Below are 5,466 nucleotides of genomic sequence, written 5' to 3'. Positions count from 1 at the left end.
CAGATTTGCAGCACTGAGAAAGGAAAGACTGCTGCTCTACTGCACACCCAGCATTATGGTGGCAACAAAGCACTCTCAGAACCAACAGGCTATTTAGAATAATGCAAGATCCATCAGAGCCAAATGAGACTCTCAAATGTTATCTTATATTGATTCCATGTCTCCTAGATCCACAGTAAGAAAACAATTGTACTGCAGGCAGGATCCCCTAGCAGAAACTGGTACCATCCTTTTAGTTTTTTTACTAATTTGTTCGCAGCAGCAGCAGGGCGGGAAGGGGGGCATGAGTAGCCACACAGGAGATCAGATATAATAAAGGAAAACTTCGTATTGCCTATGTACTAAGTGCATTTGCTATCAACACCCACACCAAAAATGCTAATGAAATAGATTAGCCAGCCTGCCCTAAGGGTTATCCTCAATCCTAATTGACCAGAAAATAGATGGCAAGTGTCATTTTTATCTTGAGTCCCACAAATAATTTGTGTTGCTACCCAGAAGATGCACTTATTCTCCTAAGAAAAGATGGTTTCCTTGGTTTCCTGGCAAGGAATGCATATATTTACAATGCAACAGCTATTAGTCAGGTATATGTTGCCAAACATTCATGTCCTAGAAATGCTGCTGTTTCCGATTAGCGATTATACCAACTATGTGTAATGCCATATGGCCTTAATAACACGCCTGTCATTTTTCAGAGAGTAATTACTTCAGTTTTGGCAGGATTACTCTGTGATATGTGTTGTCTCTTTGGATGACATCGTAATGGTGCAATGCAGAAGTGATCAACATCTCCGTGAAATGGGAAAGGCAGTGTCAGTAAGAGGTAGAGGGCTTTGATCCTAGTCAAGGGCAAGGCTATTTTTCTCAATAAATTGTTTTCTTCAAAGGTATTTGGAGAGAAATTTGAAGTAGATAGATAGATAGATAGATAGATAGGAAGACTCTTAATCATATACCGTATCTAAAATTATTTGCACGTCAGACTTTGGATACTAAAACATCAGCAGAGCTATAGATTATCCCTGGATTGTCTAAAGTAGTGGAAAATGTAATTGTCAAATATGAAAAAAAATACTCTTTTTTTCCCTTGTTCTAATCATAGTTTTAAACTAATGTATTCATTGAAGAAAGAGATGCCCCCCTATATTTGTAGTTAGTGCACTGACTTCAGTCATCTGATTTTGAGGGGCATATAACAGAGATGCCTGGGCTATATTATTGACCACAGATCCTCAGTACGCTCTGTATCCCACCACACTGTATGCTCTGTCAAAAGGGTTTATAAATTAATGAACCAGTAGTTCACACATGGCTAACCATATATATCTATGTAGTCTCAAATGACTTATGACCTGATTTGGTCTCATTACCCATGTAGTTAAAAATGATGTCTGCCACTATTTTAATTGCTTGCAAGCTTGGCCATGGAAACAGAAGAATTTGGAGCCAGTAAACCTTTGAGGACAAAGAACAAGTGAAATGAACATGCCAGACATATGTACTTAAGGTCATTTCAGCCTTTGCTGACAGGGGTTTGAGTCTTTAATTGCATATGCATTGTATTATTTGAATATGCTAGGAACAGACATCTGACAAAGTAGGTTGTTGCTTATGAACATTCATGCACCTCTTTGAAACAATTAGTCTCTAAGGTGCCATCCTGCCCTGCCTTCTGAATAGAAGCAAAGTTAAGCCTATGAGCACTGAGGGTGTTGAGGGTGCGAGAATAACTGAAGTAATTGAAATAACTGAATACTGAATGACAAGGTGCTAGATCTTATCCTAGCTTAAGACATCAGCTACAAGATCAGCAAAGAAAAACCTGTATAAACCACCTATTTATCACAGCCATGATTTATTATAGAGTCATATTGATATCATCTGGATCTTAGGTAAACCTTGCTGGCGGATCTACAAAATCCCTTCATGCCCCATCCCCAAAAGTTAAATCCTGCTGTGATGGTCAGCACCCAAGGCCACTCACCCCTGAGCCATGGACCTGAGCTCATACATCCATGGCTGTGCATTCAATATCTGACCCACGTGACCAGCACGTAAATGCTTATATGTGTTCATGTTGTTCATCCACAAACACACATTAGTCACTGGTCTGAAACCCTTGCCTGTTATCAGAAGACTTCTGTTCAGTTGAATATTTCTGTATTTATTGTTTTGTGCATATCTGGGTAGTTCCTTGGGATATGCCCTGATGATGTTAATGCAAGCTGCATGCACACTTCAGTACAACCCTAGCAGCAGCACTTGTATCAATATATTTAGATGCGTGTCTCATGGTGACAGACAAAACCCCTAATAAGACGCTCACAACTGGAACAAGAGTGCCCTGAAGAATATACAACATATGGTTTCATCAAAATCAATAGAGTTCAGTAAGACCAAGATTGAGCACTCTGTGGAATAGCTCCCATCTCTCTAGTGAACGGGGTCTGGAATAACATTGTTATGTGAACGATTACAGGAGTTTACTGTTGTCCTTTTACAGCAAGTTATACAACCGGTAAAATTCTATTTTTTTAAAGTCAGACAAGGATAATTCTTTGCTGAAAAATAATTTGCTTTGAGCTGTTTTATAGTTTTTTCTCTCTTTTTCCCTCAGAAAACTAGGAAAGTGTTTTAAAAGTAGAAAAAGTAAAAAGTGAAAAGTAACAGAAACAATTTCCTGAAGATTTAAATATAAATATTTCTAAAAAATTAAAAAAGAAAGGAAATTTACAAAAGTCATATTTTGATAACGTTTAGATTAAAAACAAAATGTGAAGCATTTTGAGCTAAATCAAAACTGTTGCTTTTGTTTAATCATAGGAAATAATAATATTAGTAATAATAGAATTCTTCATAAGACGTCGAGTGGGTAAGGTAACTAGTAGGGTGAAAGTGCTAGACTTTAGGAAAGCTGATTTCAATGAATTCAGGCGATTAGTCAAGGACGCACTGCAGAGTAGGAGTTTTGAAGTGATGGGAGCCCAAGAAGGGTGGCTGTGCCTTAAGGAAATGATCCTTCGGGCACAAAGGGAGACGATCCCGATGCGAGGAAAAAGAGGGAAAGGGGCCAGGAGGCTTCCTTGGCTGACCAGAGAAATCCAGGGCAGCCTAAGGGCCAAAAGGGGAGCACATAAAAAGTGGAAACAGGGAGAGATCACCAAAGACGAATATACCTCCTCTGCTCGTGCTTGTAGGGAGGCAGTTAGATGGGCCAAAGCTACCACGGAGCTGAGGATGGCATCCCAAGTAAAGGACAACAAGAAATTGTTTTTTAGATATATAGGGAGTAAAAGGAAGGCCCAGGGAGGAATAGGACCCCTGCTAAATGGGCAGAAGCAATTGGTGATGGACAGGGGGGACAAGGCTGAACTCCTCAATGAGTTCTTTGCCTCAGTGCTTCTAAGTGAGGGGCAGGACAAGTCTCTCACTGGGGTTGTAGAGAGGCAGCAGCAAGGCACCAGACTACCATGCATAGACCCTGAGATGGTGCAGAGTCACTTGGAAGAACTGGATGCCTTTAAGTCGGCAGGCCCGGATGAGCTCCATCCCCAGAAGTGTCCTCTCCAGTGCATTTCCAGATGTGGAGCACACAAATAGGAGCATGCTTTGGGGTCTCCAGGATAGGATATACTACCACTGCAGTGGATACATATTCTAAGGGCATGCCATGTAACCATACCCATACAATACCACATACTCTTACATGAATGATTTTCAGGGTTTGTGTTCATAATGGGAGAATTCCAGTCCCTTGATCTCAAATCATTTCTAAAACAAAATTAATGATAAAATATTTAGAAGAGCCCTACTTCCTACCTACAAGGAGGAATGTAGAGAAAGATTAATGTTCCTTTCTAGGATTTTCTATTCTGATCACCTGCCAAAGAATCTCATACAATAATTTCTATATCAAGGATGTGTGAGTGACACCCAGAGAGCCGTGGTGGATGGGTCGGTTTCGACCTGGAAGGGTGTGGGAAGTGGGGTCCCGCAGGGTTCGGTCCTTGGACCGATACTCTTTAATGTCTTCATCAGTGACTTGGACGAGGGAGTGAAATGTACTCTGTCCAAGTTTGCAGATGACACAAAGCTATGGGGAGAAGTGGACATGTCGGAGGGCAGGGAACAGCTGCAAGCAGATCTGGACAGGTTGGACAAGTGGGCAGAAAACAACAGAATGCAGTTCAACAAGGAGAAATGCAAAGTGCTGCACCTAGGGAGGAAAAATGTCCAGCACACCTACAGCCTAGGGAATGACCTGCTGGGTGGCACAGAAGTGGAAAGGGATCTTGGAGTCCTAGTGGACTCTAAGATGAACATGAGTCGGCAGCGTGACGAAGTCATCAGAAAAGCCAATGGCACTTTATCGTGCATCAGCAGATGCATGACGAATAGGTCCAAGGAGGTGATACTTCCCCTCTATCGGGCGCTGGTCAGACCGCAGTTGGAGTACTGCGTGCAGTTCTGGGCACCGCACTTCAAGAGGGATGTGGATAACCTGGAGAGGGTCCAGAGAAGGGCCACTCGTATGGTTAAGGGCCTACAGACCAAGCCCTACGAGGAGAGACTAGAGAACCTGGACCTTTTCAGCCTCTGCAAGAGAAGGTTGAGAGGCGACCTTGTGGCTGCCTATAAGTTCATCACGGGGGCACAGAAGGGAATTGGTGAGTATTTATTCACCAAGGCGCCCCCGGGGGTTACAAGAAATAATGGCCACAAGCTAGCAGAGAGCAGATTTAGACTGGACATTAGGAAGAACGTCTTCACAGTTAGAGTGGCCAGGGTCTGGAACGGGCTCCCAAGGGAGGTGGTGCTCTCCCCTACCCTGGGGGTCTTCAAGAGGAGGTTAGATAAGCATCTAGCTGGGGTCATCTAGACCCAGCACTCTTTTTCCTGCCTATGCAGGGGGTCGGACTCGATGATCTATTGAGGTCCCTTCCGACCCTAACATCTATGAATCTATGAATCGATGAAACCTGACTTTTGGGGCAGGTCTAAGTATAAACAATATTTTAAAAAGACAGGGATATTGTTCCCCATACCCTGTTTCAGTTGTTAGTTTGGGTACAGCCACACAGGTTGGGTAATTACTCACTACAGGCACAACTCATATTATCTTTGGGTAGCCAGGCAGACGAAGGTCAAATACTAGGCAACACACTTCTGGAATTTCTAACCAAAAAGAGCAGATAAAAACACTTTTTCTGCCCCTCCCCGCAAAGTATATGAAATTGAGAAGAAACAGAATTTGAAAAGCTAGATTTCCCAGGCTTAGTCCAGTCATGCAGAATAAAAATAGGCTTACTCCAAGGCCTTGCAGTTGATGGCCCATGTCTGCCATTATCATTTATGAGCCACAAGAACATGATGATCCATCGTTACCACCCGCCATATATTTCACTGTAAATGGATTGGCTATTGAGATCCCTTTAGTGTGTTCCTACAGTTCTCAAAGCACCG

This window comes from Alligator sinensis, unplaced genomic scaffold, assembly GCF_000455745.1.
Source record: "Alligator sinensis unplaced genomic scaffold, ASM45574v1 scaffold76_1, whole genome shotgun sequence".
Classification (NCBI taxonomy): Eukaryota; Metazoa; Chordata; order Crocodylia; family Alligatoridae; genus Alligator; species Alligator sinensis.
The sequence above is the reverse complement of the archived record's forward strand: the minus strand, read 5'-3'. Positions refer to the sequence as shown.